At 41.2% G+C, this 27,918-nt stretch overlaps 1 protein-coding gene across 10 annotated transcripts in view; it reads left to right on the plus strand.

The window, feature by feature from the left end:
* ANKRD44 (ankyrin repeat domain 44) overlaps positions 1–27,918 on the plus strand; it is a 324,230-nt gene that overhangs the window by 89,175 nt on the left and 207,137 nt on the right. The window lies entirely within an intron of this gene.

The raw sequence follows: 27,918 nt of genomic DNA on the forward strand, positions 1-27,918 counted from the left end.
AACCAGAAACAAGAAAGAGCTTCAGGTGAAAAATTGGGGCTGGCTAGTTACTTCTTAGTGTTTTTCAGCAAACAGAGTAAAATGTACTAGCACATTTTGCTTAGATTTACTGTATCAACCCAACATGGAAAATTCTGATGGGGAACTTCAGATGAACTACACACTTGCTTTTTAAATGCAGCTATTAAAAATAACCAATAAATAGATGCAGTCACATGCATGCAGCTATTGGTTGTTCTAGTGCCTGAGCTCTGGTTTGGCCTAACTTTGAGCATCCGTCTGGGAAGGAACATTCGTGACCTTCTGGTCTCTGAGGCTTTGCTTCTGCTATAGCCATTGATACCATCTGCCTTTTGTGTTCTAGTTTTTATTTCATTTAGACACCTGTTTTCGCATTTCGTTTTTATAATGTTTCTTTTTCTTTCCCAACGATATCAGAGATCCAAAATTTGGAATACGTGCATGAAAAAAATAAAAAAATGAGAAAGCAACTCACCTGTGATGTAATCACTAAGAGATAAATACTACTGACTTGTTGATATTTTTCCTCCCATTTTTCTCTCAGTGCTTCCTTATTTAATGTATGTGTATATGTGCTTCAAAATATAGACTTGCTAGCTTGTTGTATATTTGTCTTTATGCAACCGAATTCTTTTTGCACGTTTGCATGTCTGTTTGTATGCCAGCCTTGGCGATCTTGGATATGCTTTTGTTTACTTGTTTTCCTACTATGTTACAAACAAGTATTTCTCCAAGTCCTTAAAACTTCTTTGAAATATCATTTCTTAACAGCTGCATAATATTCTACCATATGGATGTGCTATATTTTATTTCATTATATCCCTAAGATTAGATAATTAGGAAGTTTGCAATATTTTCTATAAATAACATCCTAATAAACATCTTAAACATGAATCTTTGTGCTCATCCCTGATTGTTTCCTTAGGGTAACTTCCCACAACACTTATAGAGGTAAAGAATGGTAATATAGGGGTGCCTGGGTGGCTTAGTTGGTTAAGCATCCGACTCTTGATTTCGGCTCAGGTCACGATCTCAGGGAGGTGAGACTGAGCCCTGAGTCAGGCTTTGTGCTGGGCGTGGAGCCTGCTTGAGGTTCTTTCTGTCTCTGTCTCTCCCCTGCTTGTGCTCAAGTGTGCTTGTGCACTTTCTCAAAAAAACAAACAAAAGGAATGTGAATATAGGTGTAGCTCATCTGAATGTACCTTTAGCTGCAGACTCCATCTTCTTCTTTGATTCTTTATCCTTTAAAGTGACTTGATCGCCTTAAAATGATCCTAAAATTTACATAGCAATAAAGAAACCCAAATTATATTTTAGAAAAGATTCTATACTCCTAAAGATACCAACGTTTGATCGCTTAAGGTAACTGTGGTTGAGATATTATCTTTCTAACAATGAACAGAAGAGTTCTAAGTTTGTTTACTCAAGAAGTCTGATAAACCAGATCATTAAAAGTGTTAGAATCATCTTGTTTATGAAAACTTGCCGTTGGTTTAAATTGGCTGTTTAAAGATCGTATGAATCAGTTGCCAAGAGCTTGGCAATGCACATGTCCAATGCCATTATTTGCTCAATAACAACTTTCTGCTTAGGCTTAGCTTATAAGGCTGATAATTGAGGCATGATGAGACTGCACAGTGCTCAAGGGTATAATAAACCTTGCTTATTAGCTGGAATAGAGAAATATTTACCCGTGCTCTGCTAATGAGCTGTTCTTTATATCATTTAATTAGCTGGATTTATTCTAGCTGAGGTTAAATGTGTTTAATATATTTCATAGAGGTCTTGAAATAAGATGTGTTGAAATCAATGAGACAAAATGCAGAAAAATTTCAAGCAGGCTTTCTGTGGAATAATCACCATGCAGATATTGTTTGGGTTCATCTTAGAAAAACCAGAAAGCTGGCTGGAAGATACACTGCCAAAAATAATATCTATGTTATATATACTTCTTTTATAGACCACTCGTGGAAGTAGACATAGAGTGTTCTCCTTTGGAAGATACTCCTTATTCAACCTCATCTTGTTTGGGGTGATGTACAGACTATGTTCCAGGGGGTACAGCTTTCTGAGTGACTAGTTTTAAGTCTGTATTTTAAATTTTTTTTTTTTCAACGTTTTTTATTTATTTTTGGGACAGAGAGAGACAGAGCATGAACGGGGGAGGGGCAGAGAGAGAGGGAGACACAGAATCGGAAACAGGCTCCAGGCTCTGAGCCATCAGCCCAGAGCCTGACGCGGGGCTCGAACTCACGGACCGTGAGATCGTGACCTGGCTGAAGTCGGACGCTTAACCGACTGCGCCACCCAGGCGCCCCTTAAGTCTGTATTTGAAGTAAAGGTCTGTAGAGTCAAAATGATCCTTTAGGATACCTTTGGAAGGCTCCACCTTAGAGTCCAACACGATGTCCTGGATGGAGTCCGACAGCCAGTTTTGCCTACAAAGCTGTAACGGATTGCTGTTTCTCTGAGCAGCAGATAAGCAGTTGGCTTGTGTTTAGGGGCCAACGTGTATGAAAAATATGTCTCTTTAAACACCAGAGTCCCGCTCACCTCTGTGAGGTGTTCACACTGTGAGAAGCTCTCCGGAAGGAGTCCAAGGGAGCTCTGGAATAGTTTCTTTCTCTTCTCTCTCTTTCATTCTAGGGCATGAGGTCACCTAGTGGGATTGCTGGTATGCATGCGTATATGTATTTCCCTGCCTCCCTCCCCTGTAGTGGCTGTTATTGGATTCTTTTGAGTGAAAGCAGGTGTTGTTATGTGACACCACAGCAGTTGCTGTGATGCAGGATTTTTACCCATGTTGAAGTTCCTCTGTGAGACCCTACGGTGACCTCATTGGTTAACACACATTATAAAAACAGAGTGGATGAGGCAGGGTGAATGAATGTGTTATTTTGAAATTATCCTGTAATAATATTATAGTGTTCCCTTCTCTACATTCAGTGAGCATAGAATTGTTGAGGACCTACTATGTGCTAGGAGTTAGGGACACAGTGGTGACTCTGTAGACTCAATACCTGCCCTTCTGGAAATTATGGTCTTGGTAGGTTCCTGGGAACGTGCTGTTGCCTAGGCAACAATGGACTGACCGGATAGTCATTAAATCTATAGACATTCAAATGTTTGGTGCAGAAAATGCTTGTTTTGGGTTTGTGACTTGGAACTGTATGGTGAAAATAGTTTCTTTGAGAACTACCCATTATCTAAACTCACATACCTACCAGCATGTAAAACCCAGCCTCAGAGGCCAGATGACCTTCCTATCTCATGTCAGCATACTCTCACCGTATCACTCTCTACCTGTTTCCAAACTCTTGGCCCTAGTACTGCCTCATGTCTGGCATCTTCTGTTTCCACCATCATCAGCACCTCCTCGCTCTAGTTCCTCGTTCTTGGGGTCTGTATGCCTGCCCTTGCTCCCCTCCTTCCCCTGAAGTAGTGGTGGCAGGGTGTGTGTGTGTATGAGAGAGATAGAGTTTCAACAGAGTAAATTCCTGTGCAGGAGAGTTTTCTTTTGATTACTAATCCTTCATCACTAGAGCGCTGGTCACAAAACTAGAGAAGAGGCCAAGGTGATTGGGTCCCCAGTTGCATATGTTCCTTTGGCTATTTTGGTCTTGATCTATTGACCTTTCATGGGGTCTCCTTGTGCTTCTACCCCTTATCTGAGCTATGGTTTATAATCTGCCTTTCTTAATGAACACTTAGAACCTCCCAAGTGGTAAAAGAAGGAGAACCTCCTGGTGGGATGGGGCAGCAGGACTGAATGACCCTGACTTGGTCCAAGAATCTTGTGCCCTTCAAGATGGTGCATTGGAGGTATGGCAGGGTCTGCCAAATTCACAGGATTAACACAGTTTATCTTCCCAGATGGTTAGGGTTTTTTTTCATTTGTCAACTAAAAAACATTATTCTTACACTGAAACAAACGTGGTTATCTTAAGGCATAAACTGTAAAATTTACATGAATTTTAAGTTAAAAGATTATTTTTGAGTCAGACATCCAAGGAGTACATTCCCTCTTGTCTCCTGTCACAAGTGCTTTGGAGGAAGAGTTTGAACAGGCCTGGTTGGGTCATGGCTCCTTGGTTCATTTATCTGAGATATGTAGGAAGCAATCAAGGTATACTGGTTGCTTTCCCTCCCTGCTTCCCACTTCCCTAAGTTATCCCCTGTGTTATCGCTCACACTGAATGTGCTCAGCTCTGCGCATCACCCTTCTGTATGCCTGCCTGTTCCACAAATGCTGCTGACATTGCTCCTGGGTTTCCCTGAACCTGCTGAAAGGATAGGCCCTGTGGTTCCTCAGTATTGAAGGTAAATAGCGCAGGATCAAGCAGTGAGTGGAATGGCAGCAGCCTGGCTTCAGGACATCAGAGTGAGAGATGTGTACTTAGAGAATGGACACAGGGGCCACCTGGCCCATTACCCTCCCTTGGCACACAGGTGCACAATGGAGGCTACATAACATGAGAGGGTGTCTGTAGTCCCTAGGTAAACCCTACTGAGGAAGCAGGACAGGATTAGCTTATCGGCTGTAACACTGACCAGAACAGAGTTTGCCCTGGACACTTTCTGCTCCATCAAACTCCATCAAAGGCTGTAAGGACATTTGTCCCTCTAAACTTTCACTTTCCTCTGTGTGGAGCTGAGGCCATGCTCAGCTTCTGTTTCTGACCTCCTTTGAAGTTGCATCTCTCCATAAAGGAGGAATGGTATCTGAGTCCAAGGAAGCTGACGCTTGTCATTCCAGTTCATAGCCCCTGACCCCCTAATCTGTCCAAGGCAAGAAGTTCCAACAGGTGGGGTGATCCTTCTCTTTTAAGGCCTCCCTTGTAAGAGGAGAATTTGCTTCCTTCCTAATCTCTGGAAGAAAGCTACAGAATAAGAGAGGCATCTGCCTTATGGAAAATTTCTGAGTATGCCAAGTGTGTGTTTGATGCCTTCCCAGCAGAGCCAGCTCAGTGGAATGGGAGAGGCACAAGCTTTAGGACCAGACAGATCTTTTTTTTTTTTTTCGTATTTCTTTAATTATTTTGAGAGAGAGTGTGTGTGTGTGCACATGCAAGCATGCATGGGCAGGGGTAGCAGCAGAGAGAGAGTGGGAGAGAGAATCCCAAGCAGGCTCCATGCTATCAGTGCGGAGCCCGACTCAGGGTTCGATATCACAAACTGTGAGATTATGACCTGAACTGAGATCAAGAGTCAGGACGCTTAACTAAATGAGCCACCCAGGCGTCCCAAATCAGATGGGTCTTAATTTGGATCCAACCCTGGTCCTTCACTAGCATTATAACGTTGGTTGGGTTACTTACATTACCAAGCCTCATTTTCCTCATCTGTAAGAGGATGATGTTAAGAACTCACTGTTAGTAGTGAAGAGGATGCAAAATAATGTAAGAGAAGTGCTTGGCATGTAGTAACAACTCAATAAATGCTTCTCATGGCTGTTCTGCATCCCTGAGCCCAGGTGAAAACACTATCCTCCCCCTTCCTGCTTATCTCTATTTAGGAGTCAATAAAAAAAAAAAACCAACAAAACCCAAAAAACCTCATTTATTAAATAAACGACTTCTCGGTGTGATGTGACTGAATGATAATCTTCTAACTCACTCATGTGACGAAAGCCTTAAAAGGGGAACTTTAACTCAAAGGAGTTTTTGTTACTAAGTCTTTTAGGTGGTGGGAGTCAGTTCCCGTGGTTTCTGAGCAGCTTGTGCTTTGTCCCTGTACCTTCAAGAGAGGCCCCAAAGTACCCTCTCTCCCTGGCAGCCCTCACCTAGCTGCAGTCCTGTTCTTACTGCCTCTGAGACCAGACCCGTGCTCTGATTCTTTGTTCTCCTGGCTCATAAGGCAACCTTGTGCCGTGTGCTGAGGCAGCACCCTATCTGTCCATCTTACAGAAATCAGAAGCTGTTGTTTTAGCACTTCACCCTTTCGAGCTTTTCATCGTGATTTACATAAGTGATTCCTGTTCTTAGAGGAAAATAAAATAAAATTGTTAAATAAAAGACCGGTCAACATTTTATCATTTGTATGCAACCGATGGATTGAGATGTGTTGAGAAAGCTTCTGAGGTTGTATCTGTGAGACCAAAAAGAGTGTCATGCTTGATTAGTGATGTCTGCTAGAGACACGGGAATGGAAGTAGCAGCTCTGACTGCGTATTTTTTTTTAACATTTATTCATTTTTTGATACAGACAGAGCACGAGCGGGGGAGGGGCACAGAGAGAGGGAGACACAGAATCTGAAGCAGGCTCCAGGCTCTGAGCTGTCAGCACAAAGCCCAACGCGGGGCTCGAACCCACAAACCGTGAGATCCTGACCTGAGCCGAAGTTGGATACTTAACCGACGGAGCCACCCAGGGCCCCTCTGTGTCTTTGTCATGCCTTTCTCCAACTACCCAGCCACTACCCATTCCATCATTTCTCTCTTCGTTTGCTTTTCCACTTGAGAGCAGTTGGGGATCAAAGAATGTGGTTTCAGGTTTACTCTGGTAAATGATTTAACAGGTTGAAAGCATGATGCCAACTAAAAGTTGTTTTCTTCAGTTTTCTATAGATTTCATATTTATCCTGTTATTGGTGTCCATTCACATGGTTATAAAGTCAGGGTTTGGGATCCTGAGGTCCATAAACAGCATCAAGATTTGGTTCATTTGGAGAAACTGCTCAGAACGTCTTGCCTTTTCATCTCTGAAGAGCTGTGATCATGTGAACCGTAGGCAAGGCAATGAATTACGTTCATGAATCACTTGAGCGACACAAAGCAAAGAGCTGCCTCTGATAGTACTGGCTGCTGTATCCGCTTTGCCTTTATGGTCCATGCTTGTTTTTCAGATAGCCTAATGGATGAATCATACTATATTCTGAGAGAGGGGCACAAACAGCCTGGAGAAAATGGGTCGTTTATACGGGGTTTGGGGTTATTCTTCTCCAAGGTTACATTAGAACCCATCTGAAAGCATTAAAATGAAAGCAATTGTTGGCACAATCAACCGGGGTGTGGCATGACGTAGCTTGGCCTACGGGCCTCTCCATGGGAAAGTTGAAAGAACTGATAGCTCTTTTCCTGAAGATTTGCTTCCCTGCACTCTTCCCCTGGGGAGCCAGGGAAGGGGAAGTGGAGTCGATAATCAGATGAGTTTTGCCTAGAGCCAAAGAAAGACCGCCAGCACTCTCTCTGACCTCCCTTTGGTCCTGGCACTGTTGGCATGTATGGGGGTGGTTATCAGCACTGAGCGTTCTCCACGAGGGCCCCTGTAGACAGCTTTAGATCACACTTTGGTTTGGAGCTGGAGAGAAAATATCTAAAATGCTTAACAGATCTTAAGCATCTCTTTGGATACATCTGAGTATCCAGAGGAAAATAGATTATTTAGAAAGTCTGAGGAAATCAGTTTTTTAGAGTTTTTCAATACTGCCCAAGAATACCATAAAACTGTAAGCTAATAATGGCAACAAAAGCGCCCATCACCATTTGGCATCTTCTCTTCTTTCCTTGTGGTACAATTTATAAAGGTGGGAAGGGGTGTCTTCAAACTTTACTTTTAGGAATCTAATACATTTTTTTGTAAGTTGATCCTGTTTGGAAGCTGGCTCAAAGGAGCCAGGGCATGTATGCCTCTAAGTCATTTGTTCTTCTCTAATCTACCAAGGTTAGGATTATTTGACTGTGTGGGATCCAATTTCTTTCCATCTAGAACATTTCTGGGGAAGCAGATTTTGACTCCATACTACCAACTCATGGGGTATGCTCCCCTTTGCTGGTAGACCAGGGAAAGCTATATAACACACCCATGAAAAATCACGATCAGTGATCAGCGGTGTGATTACCTGAGCTAGTGTTGTAAGAGCCGAATGAAAAATGGAAAGGAGCAGGAGCAAGTTCATTAAAAAAAAATTTTTTTTAACGTTTACTTATTTTTGACACAGAGACAGAGCATGAGCAGGGGAGGGGCAGAGAGAAAGGGAGGCACAGAATCCGGAGCAGGCTCCAGGCTCTGAGCTGTCAGCACAGAGCTCGACATGGGGCTTGAACTCACAAACTACGAGATCATGACCTGACCCAAAGTTGGATGCTTAACTGAGTGAGCCACCCACGCACCCCAACAAGTTCGTTTTCTAATGTACTTTTTCTCCTTGCTGGCCATTGAGATGCTGGAATGACAAAGATCAGAAGTCATCTGAGAGGTCACAAAAAATAAAAACCACCTCGGGGCACCTGGGTGGCTAAGTGGGTAAAGTGTCCAACTTCGGCTCAGGTCGTGATCTCATAGTTTGTGAGTTCGAGCCCCACATTGGGTTCTGTGCTGACAGCTCACTGGCTGGAGCCTGCTTCCAATCCTGTGTCCCTCTCTCACTCTGCCCCTCCCCTGCCTGTGCTCTGTCTCCCTCTTTCTCAAGAATAAATAAAACATTAAAACAAATTTAAAAGAATCATGAAAATCACCTGTAGAAGAGAAGCATCTTAATGTGCCATCCACAGGCACAGCTGTTTAACTGAGGGTGATTCTTATGCTGGGACCGAGGAGTGAGAAGAATGTTGTAACCAGGACTTAAACAAGTAGGCCTCTGGTAAGAATGTCCTGGCCTCACTGGTGACCAGGGACTGGTTGGAGTAATTCAGGAAATGGAATAGTGCAGACTTGGGGAAGGTCAGAGCACCGGAAGCCCCCTCCTGACGTCTGGTAAGGCTCTGAGCAGGAAGCCCCTTCAGACACCTGCTGCCTTCCCTCCAAGTCATGATGCTCTTGTTGCTTGTTCTGTGGTCAGTTTTTGGGTGAATCCAAACTCGTTGCCAATGTACCTAGCAAATATCCCGAGTACAGCAAGAAGGGTTTTCATTTAATTTAGTGTGGCCACATTTAGTAAGGTTTTAATAATTCTTCTAGTTTATTAATTTAGTACTCCATCCCCATTTCTTTTTTAGTCAGGCAGTCATTTCTGTTTGAGGAATGAGGAATTAAAATGTAGGTAAATTCTTCTTACTTTCCATGAATGAAATACACCAAAAGCAGACAGTCTGGTTTACCTTATCATATATGAATATTAAGAATACAACTCTGAGGAGTACTTGGTTTGTTAGGATGTTAACTTTTCAGATTTATTTTATGGGGCTCTTATACTTAATGATTCTTTGAGAATTGATGCTGGAGGAGGGAGAAGCCAGCCCCCTAACATCCTTTACCATCTGTGTTATTCTTGGCAATCTAACCAACCAGTGTGCTTTTTGTCTATTATTTAATACTTTTGAAAGTACTTTCCACAAACATCTATTGCCTAGCAGAGGACAGACTCCATGATGGCAAGGACTAGGTTTCATTTTGCCCAAGCAGAATGGCCAGTAGATAGCCAGGGCTCTGTAGTATTATTTACCGTGAGAAGTAAGGAAGGGAGGGAGGGAGGGAGGGAGGGAGAAACGAAGGAAGGGAGGATGGAAGACACATCATCTTTGCTTCACAACATCTTCCCTGCCACCATTTTTGTGTGGGTGACCATCACCTTTTCACTGAAATTCTCTGCCCCAACCTTCCACGTGGACCCTGCCTTGCCAATCCATTTCCACACTATAGCCAGTCTGATCCTCATAAAATGTGATTCTGAAGAGGTACTCCTTTGTGTTAAGCCTCAACCCTTCCTGTTTCTCTTAGGATAAATGGCAGTCTTAGTGTGGCACATGAGTGCTTGGGGCTCTGTCCTGCCTACCTTGCCAGGCCCATGTCTTGCTTCCCATTCTCCAGCCACCCTGAATTTCTCACATTTCCTTACACATTAGGCTCCCTCTGGCCTCCGGGCCTGTAGATGTTGCACCCTCAGCCTGAAGTTCTTTTCCCTTGTCACCTTAGAGTCCTGGCTTTGACATTCTTTCTTCCCAGAAACCTTCCCTGATAACGCAAGGCTAGATTGGATGCTCCTCCTGTGTGACCCCCTAGTTTTCACTGTGATGTAATTGCTTACTTTTCTGCTCTCCTCACTAGATTCCAAAGCCTCTCGAGGCCAGGGACTGTATCTTAATCATTGTTGAATCCCCTCCACCTAGTGTAGTGCCTGGCTCATCAGGGCCACTTGAGATATTTGTCATATGGGTCAGAGGAGGGCGATGCAGAATAGTTGAACTAGCGTGTGATTTGGAGCCAGAAAGATCTTCTCAGTGGTGGCAATGACCTTGGGCCATACTCAAATCTACAAGCCTCAGTTTCTCTTTCTGGGAAGTGGGATGGAGGACATTGCTTCTGACCTCATGTGGTTGTTGTGAAAATTCAGGGAGATAACATAAAGAAGGCATTTAGCACAGAGCCATAATGAGTTCCAGTAAATTGTTTGTTCTTTCTTCAGTCTTTCCTTCCCTTGTCTGCCAGCTAGGTAGAACCGTGGATTAGAATAATAGAATTCCAGTACAGATTCAGAGGTTCAAAGCAGTGTTTCTGAGCCACCTGCCAGGCAGCTGAGACTCTTCTGAAAAATACATACTCCTAGGCCTCACCCCATGGTTCTGGAATAGGGTCCAAAAATCTGTGGGTTTTTTTTTCAAGTTTCTGATACTCCCCCATGATGGGGAGCCTTTGACCTAGTCCAACTTCTGACTTAAGCAGAAGTCTCTGTAGTCTTCGCTGGAACACCTCAAGGATGGGCACCTCCATGCATTTTTGAAGTCCCTGTTTATTTGACGGCTGCTCTAATAGAAACCACTCCCTTATTTACTAGGCATTATTCTGCTTCTCGCCCACACCTAGCCTTTAGGTTGGTTCTGCCTTCTAGAGACAAATGGATTAAGTCCACACCATCTTGCACATAGCCTTTCCGTAGATATTTGAAGTTACTATCTCTGTTCAAAGGTTTTTCTTTTCCAGGCTAAACATTCCTGTTCCTATAAACTTGAGTTTGCTAACTGGCGCCTGTGGGCTACATCCAGTCCACAGATGTGTTTTGTTTGGCCTGTGGTTTGAAAAGTATTGAATAAGTTGCCAAGGTTTAAAACCCAGGGCATTTCACTGAACCATCCGGAGCTGCGGCATTTCTTGAAAACTCCAAAGAATCTGGAGCCACAATTCCAGCTTTGGATGGGACATAAATTCTCCCCAGTGTTGCAGTCTTAACCATTCCATAATGCTGTCTAGCTCCTGCTGTTTACATCATGACATGATATGTTTTTTAGACCTTCCATTATTCTTGTTATCTTTTTCCCATCTGTGTCCCAAAGTGTCATCTGATCTCCTCTTTTATTTTTGTATTATTATTTTTTTAAGTTTATTTATTTATTTTGAGAGAGAGAGAGAGAGAGAGAGAGCGTGAGTGTGAGTGGGGGAGGGGCAGGGAGAGAGAGAGGAAGAGAGAGAATCCCAAGCAGGCTCTGAGCTGCCAGCAAAGAACTGGACGCTGGGCTTGAACCCACAAAACCGTGAGATCATGACCTGAGCTGAAACCAAGAGTCGGATGCTTAACCGACTGAGCCACCAAGGTCCCCCCCCCACCCTGGTCTCACCTTTAAAAAAAAAATTGTTTATTTTTATAATTATAAAACAATATTGAATTATAATTTAATATTTTAACAATAAAAATAATATAGAAAATTTGGGAAAATTCAGAAAAATATAAGACAAAAAATGTATCTATTGATAACCCAATTCAGCATTTTTAGAAATTTCCTTTTCACTCCTTGTTTTTCTGTGTGTATTTATATACTATAAAGCTGGGGTCACACTATAAGTAGTTTCACACACTGCTTTTCCCACATTTTCTACATCTTATTAAACTCCCTCAAAAGATCAATTTTAATAACTAAAATATTCCACTTTATGATTGTAACTTTAAAAAATTTTGGTAAAATAATCAACATGAAATTTACCATTTTAACCATTGTAAAGTGCATAGTTTGGTGGCGTTTAGTACATTTCTGAGGTTGTACAGCCATCACCACAACCTAACTTCCAGAACATTTTCATCACCCCAAAGGGAAACCCCACTCACTCCCCATTCCCCCCCCCCTTTCAATCCCCGGTAACCACTAATCTTTTTACTGTCTTGATGAATTTCCTTAACCTGAATATTGCACATAAATGGAGCCATATGATGCATGGCCTCTTTGTGACTTCGGTGGCTCCTTTCATGTAGCATAATGTTTTTAAGTTTCATCTGTGTTGTCACGTGTGCCACCAGATGTCAGTCCTTTTCTTGGCTGAATAGTGTTCCTTGCATGTTTATGCCACATTTATTTATCCATCAGCTGATGGACATTTGGGTTACTTGTACCTTTTGGCTGCTGGAATAATGCTGCTATGAAGATTTGTGTACTACATTTGAACACTCATTTTCGATTCTTCTGAGTGTTTACCTAGGACTGGAATCTTGGGTCATTCCACGTTTGACTAAGGGAGGAAATACCAAACCGTTTCCGCAGTGGCTACACCACTTGACGCTGTCATCAGTAATGTTCTAATTTCTCCGTGTTCTCGCCAACACCTAGTTTTTGTTTTGTTTCATGTTAGCCATCCTAGTGTGTCTGAAGCGGCATCTCATTGTGGTTTTGGTATTTTGATAGGGGTTGCATCGAAACTATAGACTGCTTTGTAATGTGGACATTTTGACAGTATGACTTCTTCTAATCCATGAACATGAAATATCTTCATGGTTTTGATTTGCATTTCTCTAATGACTAATGATATTGAGCATCTTTCATGTACCTGTCGGCCCTTTTATAGCTTTTGTGGATTCATGTATTATAACTTATTTAATAATGTACTTAACTTTGACATTGGTTCCTTTCTGATTTGTACTATCATAAATATTGTTGCTATGAATACCTCTCTATAAGAGTTGTCTGTATACCTAGTTATTTCTGTAGGATAGCTTCCTTGAAGTGGGATTATAGGGTCAAAGTGTAATATTTCTAGTGTTGATATGCAGGACCACATTCAGTATGGCATGTTTGAGGAGCATACATGTGCTTGTGCTGGGATTGCCATCTCTAACTTATTGCGTCAGAATCATCGGTGGGCTTTTTTCCTCAAAAAATCTGGTCTTCCCCTTCTTGTCCTCAGGGAGTTGGTAGTTTTGAACTCATCTTTTCTGGTGAGGCAACGGGTTTCTGCTAACTTTGTTATTTGCCATAGCTATCTAATACCAACTCGCCAAGGCTAGTGTAAACCCAGGTCTCTTGACTCCTCAGATAATATCTCTCCACTTCCCCCATTGGCCTCCTTTTGACATTTTTGATTGTTCATGATTCAAGAGGAGAAATGTGGTTGCACATGCCAACTGTACTTAGAGCACTCTAGAAGAGAGAACAGGTCTCAACACGTCCAGGCAGGCTGCTTCTGTCCCACGAGACCCTGGTTTTACTGCCTTTGGCTGAGCCCCCAATTCTAGCCCTGGGAGGAGGAAAGGCAGCCAAAAATCCCCCTTATTTAGGACAATGGGACTATGATCTCAAAGGAACCATGATCTTATTGTGCATTTTAAACTGCTGGAATGTTGTGTGTTGACTGGGTAACAGTTGCTAAGTGCTTTGATGTTAGGTGCGTGTTGCCGATTCCCAAATCTAGACCTTGACCTGCAAAGACACTAGTGGAGTCTCCATACCATTTAGAGCTGATGTCATGAGGAGGCTGGTGCGGAGAATGGAGCGTGGAGACACCGAGAAAGGAGGCACATCAATTATGCTCAGTCAGGTCACAAGGAGGCCTCACGACTCTGGACCCAATCTCAGACCTCAGTCACCTTTGTGGTTGGAATGGTACAGCAGAGGTCAAGGGCTTTTATCTTTTTTTTTTTTCCTACTGCTAAATAAAAACACATAGTAAATTAGGTTTTACTGAAAGTCAGTAATTCCTTCTCCTTATTAAAAGCCCTTATTTTCTGCAATATGACTGTCAAGATTATGTCTTTGAACTTGGCATTCAAGTTAACATCCTGGGAATAAATCTTGTTTTCCTAAAGTTTAGAAAATACACTGAAAGCTAATTTTAGACATGACCATGCTTGATGGCCTTGCTTTTCTCTCCGAGTGAGCTTACCATCACCTGGACCCATCAGTGGCTTTTTTCCGAATGAAGTTTGGTGGGAAAAAAAAGAGAATCATAGACTTCCTTGTGGTGCCAACTTTGATTGAAAATTACCTACAACTTTTTTTAAAATAATTTTTTCTTTTGAGGCAGCGTGCGAGTGAGCATGAGCAGGGAGGAGCAGAGGAAGAGAGAGACAGAGACAGAGACAAAGAGACAGAGAGAATCTCAAGCAAGCTCCAGCCTGGACTGTGAAATCATGACCTGAGCCGAAATCAAGAGCCCAATGCTCAACCAACTGAGCCACCCAGGCACCCCTAAAAATTACATACAACTTTTAAATCTCAAATCTTTGAGATAAAAAACACATGCCTAATTTCTTATGCGTAATTCATTTTCAGAACTTTCTCATAGAGCTACTTATATACATTATTGAGGCATAACACATATCTGGCATAAACAGTGAGCTCTCAAATCCTATTTCCAGTATGATGAAATGTAAAACATGTCATTAAACATGGTTTATATTTAAATGGACTTGGTAAGTTGCAAACATAGCATTGCAAGGTAGAGTGAAAGACCAATGCTGTAGTGGCTAGTTTATCAATACCAACCTTTTTAACAGTTTTTGATTCTCAGAAAAACTCAGGTTTTGGTTGAATTAAATCACTCAGACTTTATTATTACTTTATTCCATGTTATTCGTGTTATTTTCCAGATGGACAGGAACACTATAAATGACTGCTGTTGTTTAAAGGGCACAGAAAAAGTATGGGGTGTGTGTGTGTGTGTGTGTGTGTGTGTGTGTGTGTGTGTGTTAGCAGGGGTAGGTTGGGCATGGGAAGGACGGGGGGTGCGTGGAAGAAATTTGGGGAGTATTTTTAAGTTTTTGCTGGCTGGAAGTAATGCATTTTATTTTTTTTTTATTTTATTTATTTTTTTTTTGAAGTAATGCATTTTAAATCTGCATTAGTATAATGCTTTGTGGCAGTTAAGCTTTGGATTCTTCTATGTCTTTAAGTGGAGGCTGGGTGGGGGTGGGAAGAATATAAGAGAGGCTGTTTGGAATTGCAATGACTTGGAGAAGGAACTGCTTATTGTCATTCTCCAAGCATATATGTGTCTAAAGTTGTAAAGATGGCTCATTTGTCACTCCAAAATACAATTTTTTTTTTCCTCCATGGATCTAAACCATTTTCTGGCCTTGTTCAAGTCCTGCCAGACTTGAACACACACAGACCACTGACTTCTTAGCTCTTCTTGTTTCCCCCTTTCCTGAATCCAAGAAAGCCCCTAAAATGTTAAGGCTAAAAGGTCCTCCGAGCTATCTCTCCAGTCTGTCACCGTGTGGAAGGAAAACTTGGCATCCATTTGCGTAAAGTGTATGGAACACGGTTCAGTCCTGTCTTGCACAGTTTAATTGTTTTGTGTGGGTTAGGCTTATGTCCCCAGCTATATTTGGCATGCTCTGAGGAAGGGACTATGTCACACATTTCTATTGTATATTTTATAAAAACAGCATATAGTAGGTATTCAGAAAACACCTTAGCTCTAGTAGCACTTTTCTGTGAAATGCACTGGCAAGGATAGACACTGACAGAAGCCGGTTTGTTGCAGCACAAACTAGAAACAACCTGAATGTTCATCCAAAGGGGAATAATAAAATACATTGTGACATATCCATGATATGGAATATGATATAGCTATTGAAAGAAATGTGTTAATCCTGTAACTACTGACCTGGGGGATGGCCTCAATATATTATTATTTTACAAATAGCAAGAAAGAGTAAATCGTACTTTTGTGATAACATTGTAACCTCCTACATCTATACTTGTATTTTTATATATCAGCAGGAACATAAGATGTGGAAGGATACACATTAGGCTGCTAACATTAGGAGAGGTTATTAAGTTTTTTCTTTACCTTGTTTTTGTATTGTTGCAATAGGACAACTTCTAAGATTAAAACCCTGCAAACATAAGAGAAAGAGAAAATGGGTAGAGGTTTTCGTGCATTAGAAAGTCCCTTTCCCTAATACTTCTTCCTGTTTTTCAAACTTTGTATGCTTGAAAAAAGAAAAGAGTTTTATCTTCTTGACTAAATTTTAGAATTGGGAAATAAAGATAACGTGGATTAAGTTTTGTCTGTTTTCAGCTCATGACATGAAGATAAGTTTTCTTTTTACCAAAACCTAGACTATAAAGGTAGCACCCAAACCGAAAGCCCTGATGTTCTGGTTTCTGTGGTGGGGTGGGGAGAGAAGTAGCAGGTTGTTCAGATGCAGGATGCTAACTGACGTTTGCTCCCTGGGAGCTTCCTGTCCCAGGGCAGAACTGAACCGAGTAAGCAATGGGAGGGCCTTGCACAAGTGGAAAAGTAAAAAAAAAGTAAATGCTGCAGAACTTCCGGTGCTCCTTGGCTGGTGGTTGGGGCGGCTCCCTGCCTCCCACAGAGGAAGCTGGTGAGAGTCTTTCTGAATATAGACAGCCATGCCTGAGTGGGGTAGCTCTTGCTGCATTCAGGGTGGGCATAGTTCATTGACTTTCTAGATCCGCATCTTGGCCACCAGCAGAATGCTTCTCTCACAATGGAGGGGCACTCCATCCCCAGGACCTCCCATCTAGACTGTTGTTAAAGTCACCTAACTTATTGTATCACTCTAGTTTTTAATTCCAGTTCATCATGCAGGCCATTATTTCCACAGATTGTTCTGAAGCGTACCATTTAGGTCACTCTCCTGCTCAAAAACCATGCATGGCTCCCCAGTGCTAGAGAAGGGAGTCTCAATTTCTTAGCCTGGCATTCAAAGCCTTCTGTAATATGATCATTGTCTACTGCTCAGCTCACCTCCCTTCTCTCATGCTGCAGCCAAATGAAACTGTCCCTGTGCATGTTTGGTCTTCCCGCATCTGCTCACATTCTTCTGAGGTAGGAGCACTCACTTCCCGTTCTATTTCTTCCTATTTAAATCCTTTATAAGGTTCAATATTCATTTCAAAGGCTGCATCTTTCAGGACACCAGATGTGATCACTCTCCCTTCTTCATGTACTTCTATGCTGTTTCCCTTACATCCAAGTTATATACTCATATATTTCATTCTACACCTCGGTAACTCTTTCAAGGGAAGACTGACTACAACATCTCAGTGTCTAAATTTCTTAAGCTCAGTAGATTTCTGAGGTTTAATCAATCTTTTTTTAAAAAGTTTATTTATGGGGCTCCTGGGTGGTTCAGTCAGTTAAGCATCTGACTTCGGCTTAGGTCATGATCTCACAGTCCATGAGTTCAAGCCCCACGTTGGGCTCTGTGCTGACAGCTCAGAGCCTGGAGCTTGCTTCGGATTCTGTGTATCCCTCTGTCTCTGCCCCTCCCCTGCTCATGCTCTGTCTCTCTCTGTCTCAAAAATAAATCAAAACATTAAAACAAATTTAAAAAGTTTATTCTGAGAGAGACAGAGATAGCATAAGTGGGGGTGGGAGACAGAGAGGGAGGGAGGGAGAGAATCCCAAGCAAGCTATGCAGAGCCCCATATGGGACTTGATCCCACAGATCATGAGATCATGACCTGAGCCAAAACCAAGAGTCAGACACTTAACTGACTGAGCCATGCAGGCCCTTGGTTTAATCTATATTTATTGGATTGAGTTGAATGTGGTTGTTGCCTGAAATATACCAGATTAATTAAAAAAAACCCCATAACTTTTATGTCTTGATGGCAGGGTGCTGTGTAGAGAAATAAAGGGAAAATGAACTGGGTTGGTGTTTCTGTAAGGAAGTGTGATGTGACTGTCCTTTTTTTTTTTTTTTTTTGCAAAATTTCCCATTTTATATTATCTAATGTTTTTCAGCCTTTTGGACTCCTCTCTTCCTGCTGCCTTATCATTTCCCTTTGATATCTGTTACTGAATGCCCTTCCCTTGCCAGGACATTGGATGGGGAAATGGGCAGAATACCTAATAGATTTGCATTCCTTGTGAGACTTTCCTGGGCAGAAGGGAACCCTCCAGTCATCTCAGGCAGAGACTAATAGAGGTGCTGGTCAACACTGTGCCTTAGATTTGCAAGTGGTTTGAATAGGCAGGGCCAGGAAGGTGACCCAGTTTCACACATTTCCCTAATTTCTCACCTGGCTCCCTGGGGAGAGGCAGTGGAGTATGAGAGTTTTCTCCCTTTCTAAGGAACGCATAAGGAATTCAAAGACAAAAAACTAAGGAGAGGAAGGAGAAAGTTTAAGGGGAATCCTTAAGGGGAAGTTCTTATGAACTTTAGAATGACTTAACTGGGCAAAAAGTGGCCTTTGAAAGAATCCCGGTTCTAACAAATTTTAGACAAACCCAATTTGGAGTTTGCCTGAATCATGAATGACTTCATGTGATTGAGTTAATCTCTATATCTCATATATGGTCATTCTATCCCTCTTAATTTCTCAAGAAATGCCACCTTCCTGGTGAGTGCCTTTTATTTCTCTGCATTGATTTTGCTGTTATTTTTTTTAAGCTTTTATTTATTTATTTTGAGAGAGAGAGAGCATGAGCGGGGGAAGGGGCAGAGAGAGAGAATCCCAAGCAGGCTCCACACTCAGTGCAGAGCCTGACACGGGGCTTGATCTCACGAACCACGAGATCACAACCTGAGCAGAGTTCAAGAGGCTGACACGTAACCAGCGGAGCCACCCAGGCACTGCTTGTTGTTGTTACTTTTAAGTTGCTTTGCTTAGCTTCCCAATTTCTAATACTCCTCAAAAATTATTACTCTAGATCATGAGAAAATATTACTGTAGTTATAAGTCATCTTCTATCATATTTTTTCTTTGGGAATCCTATTTTATCATTGCCCTAATTATGATAAGGGAGATGCATACCAGATATTAATAAAAAGTAATGTTGTATGATCCATTCTAAACAGAGAACCACTTTCTGTATCTGAACAAAGAAATTATACTCAATACACTTATTACCCTGAAAATCATCTGGCTGTATCATTTTTTTTCCACAGAGATCACTAAAACAGCTTATACTGATTAACGTTATCAAATCACCCTTCATTTTTGAAACCGTCTGAATTCAATATGCTAGAAAATAGAGTTATACAAAGAATGTAACCAAAACTAAGATAGGAAACAAAACCTCTGTAACAATTTTTCAAAACAGGAAACTGTTGTAGAAAGATATTGCTGTTCTTTTTATTTTACTAAAATTACACTCATCTAAGTATTTTCTATTAACTAACCTCTCGGATCCATTGTGCTCTTGTTTAAATTAACTTTCTTTAAAAGTTAACTCCCGAACACTAATTAAATTAACTTAGCTAAAGTTTTGATTTGATCTCAAGTTGTTTGAAAGTTAGACAGACTGAAAAAAGATGTGGGTGGTTGGCAGCAAATCCCAATAAAAATATGGCATTTGGCAAAATATGCCTGCCTTGTTTTGTTTTGCTTTTCTCTTTATGGAAGTGGCCTATTTTTGAAATGCTGTGATTTAAATTCAGGGATCAAGTGACAAGTCTGACAAAACAGAACTGACTTCAGCAGAGGTTCTGTGGGGAAAAATGGAAGTGTTCCAGGAACTGAAGGAAGTAACCTCAATTTCACCTGGAAACATTAGTGTCTCAGGGGCAGCAGATTTGGGCTATATATAAAGAGTGAAGGAAAGTGGCCAAGATGCTGAGCCAAACCTGCATCCAGGAATAGAGCGGCATCAAAGAACTGACAACAGTATCTGTTGTTTCCACTACGGCCCTGTAAGTAGCAGAGAGGGAGACATAGGAAGATTGGAAAGTTCTTTCCTGTGATGCCTTAGATTGTGGCAATAGTCTGACTGGGTTCTCTGGCTCCCTTCTTTTCTGCCATGCCTGGCGCATGTAATGGATAGATTAAATGTTTGCAAAAACTCTCTGCTGTTCTCTTGCTCAAGACCCTAGTTCCTGTTTCCCCTCAAGGTTGGGTTAAAACTCCTTCTGCTAGCACGACGCTCCCCCCACCCAGTTATTTACTTAACTTTTTAAACATTTTTTTAAATGTTTATTTATTTTTGAGACAGAGAGAGACAGAGCATGAGTGGAGGAGGTTAGAGAGAGAGAGAGGGAGACACAGAATCTGAAGCAGGCTCCGGGATCTGAGCTGTCAGCACAGAGCCCGAGGTGGGGCTCGAACTCACTAGCTGTGAGATTATGACCTGAGCTGAAGTCGGACACCCAACCGACTGAGCCACCCAGGCACCCCAGTTATTTACTTTTCTAACCTCTTCATTGGCTATTCCTCAACACGAAGAGGGATTACTCCTTTGTTAATTCTTCAAAATCTAGGTTAACACCTACCTTTTCTGTGTTCCTAACTCAAACTTGCACTGAGCCCCTGCTTTAAAATATATTGTACCTCTTTGTTTTGCATCTTTTGGCAAGATTGTTTTATTGTTAGTTTGTTGAGAGTAACTATATCTAGAAATATATACACATATATAGTCACTATGTACATGCATACAGAGTATAGATATACACACATATATAGAAACGATATATGTGTGTGTGTGTGTGTATATGTATATATATGTATATATATATATATATATATATATGTATATATATATAGTGACATCTTTCCTTAGTGAGCCATGAAGTATATAATAATTCTCCATGGGAAGTACCCTGAAACTAAGGCTGAATTTTGAATCCTGAATTACATATATTTATTATATATTCATTATACTATATTGTATTCTATTGTATTCTATTAAAATGACATGTGAGAGAAAGTGATGATCCTGGAGAATCAGGAAAACTAAATTCTAGTCTCAACTTTGCGACTACCAGGTAAATCATTCCACCCCCCGCCCCCCGCTGAGAGCTCCAACCAGGGGATCAGTCTCTTTATGATCATCAGGAGATCGTAAAGGAAAAGTATAACTGTACACATTAATGGTAACCTTAAATAGTGAAATTATGATTTCATGTCCCATCCAATGGGTATGAACATTGATTATTTGGCACCCTTTGATTAGTCAAAGGGGGATGATGTTTTTTTAAGGTGAGTTGCTATTATTTTGGCACAACAGGTCAGACCTTGGAGTACAGAGAAGTTGTGCAACATTTTTTGAGGTTGCCCAGTGTAACAAAGACCAAGTCAGGCTCAACTTGATTTTTGCTCTCCGGCTTGTAAAAGCTTCTCTCCCAGTATGATGGGCCTATCTACTCTAGAGGTAGTATGAATGGCTTATGATCCTAACTTGATTTACTTGCTCTGTATTTTTTGGGAAATCTCTTTAGATCCCTTATTTTTCCTTTCGTAGGATGAACATAAATATACTTGTCTATGAATGTTTTTGAGCTTGTCAATTCAATGGCAACACTAATCACTATTTTAACTGACTGCACACTACGTGTCTACATATATCAGGCCATTTCTCAAACACGTCTTATGAAATGGCTACGGTATCCCCATTTTATAAATGAGGAAATTATGGCTAGGATTTAATTCCAAGTCAATATGATATCATATGTTAATCTCCCTACTGTGGAAGAAAAAGAGAGTGAGATCTCAGGTCTGTAAAATCAACATCGCCTCCAGATTTCAATTTAACTGGTACGTTGTTTCATCACTTCCTTTTACTTAATCTTTTGCGACTAACTAGTAGCAAAGTTCACATGCCTGGGTTTCTTTTTTCCTTGGGTGAACTATCCTCTGGTGAAGGTGCTAATCAGCAGTATTAAAGGGTAGAGAAATAGCCATGGAGGATGTCAGGAAAGGAAGGTACAACAAAGGATGAATGTTTTAAAGACTGAGTAATTGGCCCTTGAATAGCTACCCCATAGTCCATACCTATTACTGTTTTCACTTTGGAAGAGATTAGATAATTTCTTCATTTTCTGACTAAATGTAATTGTTCTTCTCTGGTAAGTATAGAGTAAATAAATAGCTACATAGAGGGTATTACTGGTACTTAGAATTTTGACCTTTTTGTTTTTAATAATAATTATAGGTAATTGGAAATATTATAGGCATTTACTCTGTAGCATAGCCTGTAGGAGACGTTTTCAGATATGAAGTCCTGCTTTTAAAAAAATGTTTATGGAGACTCAGTATGTTTTGTACAGTTCTTAAGGGAAACAGATTTTGACTTTATGATCATCATTATTTTTCTGTGATAGAGTGAACTTCTTCCCAAATAAGGAGTGATCTATATTCAGGAAGCACTTAATGGCATCCTTTCAGCAGATCACACAGCAGGACCCACATGAATAGAGCTAACAAGTTTTGTCCATTAAATCTAGTGACTCGAACAAATTTTTATTATCCTTTTGTAAAAATGCAAGCACTGCCTCATAGAAAAACCAGTTGTTACCTAATGAAGTGTTTCAGCATGTTCATATAAGTTGATGGTTTCATATGGCTAGATTATTGCTGCATCAGCTAATAGCCACTAATAACATGCTCCTATCTTGCTTTAATGACATACTGTACTCAGAATACTCAAGTATGGACAGATGTTTAAGAATATCATTGTTTTTCTTCTTGGCTATTGATTAATTCCCCACATCCACTCCTGATTAGAATGCAAGATGTTTTCTTTCAGATGTGGAATCGTTCATTACCCAGTCTAACCAAAAAAAGACAAGCAGTATGCCAGGAATTTGAATCAAAGTGCTGGAGCATCTTCTTAGACTTCTTACCATTGACAGTAGTTACACAGATGCTACGTGATGGCTTCTATCACCCTGCATATCTTCCAAAGCCAATTCATTAGTAAAGAACATGCGGCTCCAACAAAGGGAATGTGAAGTACACTATACAGGGTTTTAGCAAAACTCCAATTGGTGGTTTCATTAGGGATTTGGGAGGGGGTGCCTACAATCTCGTTGCAAGATGGAGCAGGTACTCAAAAGCAGCTACACTCTCTTCATAAAACCCACGATGGACTTTACTCTCAAACTAATTGCTTGTCTGATACTTCTAGTAGTACTCTTTAAAAGTGGAATTGAAGAATAGTTGAATTGAGTTTTTAAGTGATGAAAATGATACTTTAACTCCTGAGTTTTAGATTGCATTATGATTTCCTAAACCTGGACCCTCAGGGATCAATAGGAAAGCTTTTTTTGTTTTTTGTTTTGGTATGTGCGTAGCATATGTGTTTACTCTTTACTGAGCTCTCTCTCTCTCTCTCTCTCTCTCTCTCTCTCTCTCTCTCTCTATCTCTCTCTCTCGGAAGCTTGAGTTCTCTTAGGTCTTGACAAAGTGGATCTTCCAGCTACCTTGTCTTAATTGCACAACCTGAACAGTTACTGTTATCTCCCAGGTAACAAATTACCATCTTGCTCCCCCTAGTGGAATTGTAACTCTACTTCAAAGTTTGGAAATACTGTTATCAATACACTTTTGATGTAGCGTCTTATTTTTGGAAATCAAATATTTTCCCAATTTATTTTTGAAGGCTGACAATAAAATAAAAAATATTGCATTGGATGGGCTGATAGGGGATGTGGGTAGAGAAAGTAGCTTTTTATGATGAATGTTGGCAAGGCAAGCTGCATGATTTTAAATGGCTGCTAAATCCAAGGGATCTTTCTGCTCTGACTTCTGTCTTAGAGGGGTCCAATGTCATCAGCCTGGCAGATGGTCATTTCTAGATGGCAGCTGTCTACACTTCTGGTCGTAGTGGTAGGGTGCTGATAGTTGGGGATGTTAGAAGACAAGGACAGGTCCCATCTGAATATTGAATCCCACTTGCGCCATGGGTAAAGTAGGCCCAGGAAGTATGCTTCTGCCTTCTGAATCTATGTATGGTACTGTGCCAGTATCCACAGCATATGACAAATCACCTTCAGTATACACTTGCTACACATGCTAAAGAAATTTTAGTAATTGACACTGAACAAGTTTGACCCTTGTTATGAGTTTATATTTATTCAACTTCACACCCTAATGCACACAGAGCACTAATATTTTGTATATGCTAGTGTTGAAGTGTATGAATTGTCCGAAAGAAATGCTAATACATACCAAGGCTTAGGACTCTGTCCTTTTGCAGGTGAGACTTTGCTTAAGTCTTATCCAGGTCAAGGGTAACACTACAATAGATATAGTGATTGCCAAATTACTGGTCAATAGAGTATAAATACTTGATACTTATGAGCAAAAATATTTAGGATATTCCCCCTTTCTTAAGATCATGTAATGGAGATAGTATTTAGATGTGTATTTTTTTTTCAAATATTCTCAGGGTAAGTGTTTACCTAGGGAAAAATAAAACAGCAGGATTGGATTAAAAATCCCAACAAAAAGGAATGCCAGAGTGCTCTCCGGGCATACCTTATTTGAGAGGCTGGAGAAACACACACACACACACACACACACACACACACACACACGCTCATAATGTTTTTGGGTTTTTTTCAATGCTATTTGCTCAAGAACCACAGTAATTTAGTTCAAGAATTACATCTAAGCAAACACACAGCTTCTGACTAACACAGCATGTACCTATGAAGTTCTGATTTGGAATCACATGATGCTCAGATTCCCAGTTGTGAAGACAGTGATGTCACAGTGGATATGGCCTCACTGGGGCTAGAGATGTCCATCCAGCAAGACTCTGGGCTTTGGGGAACAGGAACTTTTCCCTTCCACAGGGAGTGTGAGGGATTTGTATGTGAATCAGCACGTATCTCTGTATATACATGCATCAGTGTAGATATGTTATGTATGGATATGTGCGAATGTATGCATGTACATGTGTGTATATGTATGTATACATGTGACTGCAGCACTGGAAGAGTTGCTTCTTTCGAATGGATGCTAGAAATTCTGTGCATTGACAATACTCTGTAAAGCAGCTTTTAGCAGAGCCAGGCCCAGAGGTGTAGGGCAGGTGTACATGCCATTCTCCGCTGGGAATTCTGTGCATTGATGACTCCCTTCAAAACAGCCTCAGTGACTGGTCCTGGAGGTGTTTGGGGAGCTCCCTGCTGAAGGACTGTGCTGGCATCCTTGTCTGGCAGCTTTGTCAGGGAGGCTTTCCTTGGGATTCCCGCCATAGCTTGGAGCTCTTGTCTTTCTTGAGAAGTGTGAGCACTGAAACAACACAAAACCTATGTGCATTCCTGACTCTCATGAGTGACCTGAGGCTTTGCTTAACTAGCTGTTTCCTTGAAGTGACCAGTGATACATAGTTTATGGGGATGGGTTTGTTCTAACCTGTTAATTGATCACTGTTGATTTAACACTAAAGTCTTGTCAGACTCTGCCCCTGCTTGTCATCTAAGTCATATGGCTGTTAGGTTTCTTATTTGTTTTCTCTTCAGGTTCAAAAAGACAGAAAAGTGCACACAAGCATTTGACTATGAGCACAGCAGACAGAGAATTATAGAACAGATAAACAAGATTTAGCATTGTTGTTGAAATCCTGAGTTTGTGTCTGACTGTTTTATATGAAATAGGGTCCTTGCCGTGGGGCAACTGAGCTGGAGACTTGGTTAGCAGTGGTCAGCAAGTGGATGGATCTCCTCGTCTTTGGGCAGATCAACCAGCTAACACCAAACTGATAGAAAACTTGCTTTCTTTTCAAGACTTCTTTCCAGTTACTTGTCGGCAATTTAAGAAACTATCTTTGAATCATTTACCTTAGCAAGAAGGTGGAATTGAGGGTATTTGAGACAAAAGAAGGATACATCTATCTGTCCACTTGCTGGAAACTTTTATAGCAGGGGGAAAACTGTGGAAAAATTCCTGGCATACTGAAATACTTATCTGTAACTTGACATTTTAAATATAGTGTTTCTTTTGGGGAGCCTGGGTGGCTCAGTTAGTTAAGCATCAGACTTTGGCTCAGGTCATGACTTTAAGGTTCATGGGTTAGAGTCCCACATCGGGCTTTGTGCTGACAGCTCAGCGCTTGGAGCCTGCTTCAGATTCTGTGTCTCCCTCTCTGTCTGCTCCTCCCCCGCTCACACTCTGTCTCTGTCTCTCTCTCAAAAAATAAACGTTAAAAAAATTTTTTTAAATATAGTGTTTCCTCAAGGAGTCTTACTATATTCTACTGATAATACTTATATTATTGCCTCCCCCCAATAACACAAAACACCACCAGAACCTGTAAGAAAGGCAACAGGAGGGTAGCAAAAGAGAAAAGAAAATTTATAGGGGTAATGAGGACTGGGATTCTCATTTAGATAGCACAGGGAGACGTTGAGGCAGATGATGCTTATGATTTTACCTTAGGCCAGTGTTCTAAGAGTTAAGTGAGCATTTTATTAAAAGTAGATTCACATGTTTCCACCCCAGATAGACTAAGTCAGAATCTCCAAGGAAGGGATCTTGGAATATTGTTTTAACAAGCATCTCAGATAACTCTTATGGCCAGACACATCTGGGGAACTGCTGTCATCTTATTGCTGACATGAACTACTGTAAAGTATTTCCAAAAGGTGTGTGTGTGTGTGTGTGTGTGTGTGTGTGTGTGTGTGTGTGTGTGTGTGTGAGAGAGAGAGAGAGAGAGAGAGAGAGAGAGAGAATATGTAATTGCCAAAGTTTTTAAAGTTTAAAAATAATGGTCAGATATTCTACAGTAGCGTTGTTAAGCATTTCTTGTTTAAAAATATTTATTTATTTTGAGAGAGAGAAAGGGAGAAGCAGAGAGAGAGAGAGAGAGAGAGAGAGAGAGAGAATCCCAAGCAGGCTTCATGCTGTCATCGCAGGATCCAATGAGAGGCTCGATCTCACGAACTGTGAGATCATCACTGAGCCTAAATCAAGAGTCACATGCTTAACCAACTGAGCTACCCAGGTGCCCCAAGCATTTATTAGTAAGAACATCTGTTATTCGTGTAGGGTAGTATGGTTACAGAGGGTTTTCCATGTATTATCTCATTTGTTCCTAATAGCAATCCTATGAGGGCTTGGACAGCAAAGATCATGCTCACCCCCAGGTTACACACGGGATGTGGGCTCAGCACATGGCTGGCAAGTGGTGGAGCTGGCTTTGAACAGGATTCTTTTTCACGTGGGGCGAGCCCAACATCAACCCCAGAGCACACCACTTTTCTTCTTTTACCCACTCTCTGGTCACCAGATTGATGGCAGCATTTCTAAGATATCAGGTTCTTTGCATGTGCACACCTTTGCACACCCTGGTCCCTGTGCCTGGAATGTCTTTCCTTCCTGGTTTGCAAACTCATCCTCATTCATTATAGTGCCTTCCATGAAGCTTTTCTAGATATACTCTTCTCTTCACCCTACTTGCCCTCCAAGCAGAGCAAGTTTCTCTTTCAGTTCTGTTTCCATCACTCTTTATGAATCCCTTTTCTCTGTGTCAGGTCTTGTTTAATGTGGGTGAGTTCAATAATAAGTGCTCAGTAATATCCCCCTTCATGATCCCCACCCCACCATTATACCACTTACTTTGAACAGGTAGTAGGGATATAATCACATCTGAAACACTCAGTGCCTTTAGTGTTGGCTAAGCTCTGGGAAGCGTTTGAGAATGATTTCAAAGGCTTTCCAAACATTGAAAAGAAGTGTTCACGAGGCCAGAAACATGGCCATTAACATCCTCTAGAAATGGAATTGTCTGAGGGTAACCAGGGTACATTGTCTAATGAGAGGTCGGGAACTATAGGGGACTGTATGCTCAAAACTGCAGATTTGGTAATTTCCTTGCTGGGAAATTTAAGTGTGTTTCAAGGATGTCTTCAATTATGGGTGATTTTCATGTCATACTCATAGCCCCAGGTTGGATGTGACTATCTGTTACGGCTTTCAAATTGCATTATAGTTATTTCTCTATGCAGCTATCTCCCCCACCAGACTTCTAGTGTGGGTGAGTCCGAGCCATATTCATCTTTGTCTGCCAATTGATTATTGTTGAATAAACTTTCGGGGAACGCCTCTTATAGCCATC

This window comes from Panthera pardus, unplaced genomic scaffold (genome assembly GCF_024362965.1).
Source record: "Panthera pardus isolate Hobbes unplaced genomic scaffold, ASM2436296v1 HiC_scaffold_10, whole genome shotgun sequence".
NCBI classification, from domain to species: domain Eukaryota; kingdom Metazoa; phylum Chordata; class Mammalia; order Carnivora; family Felidae; genus Panthera; species Panthera pardus.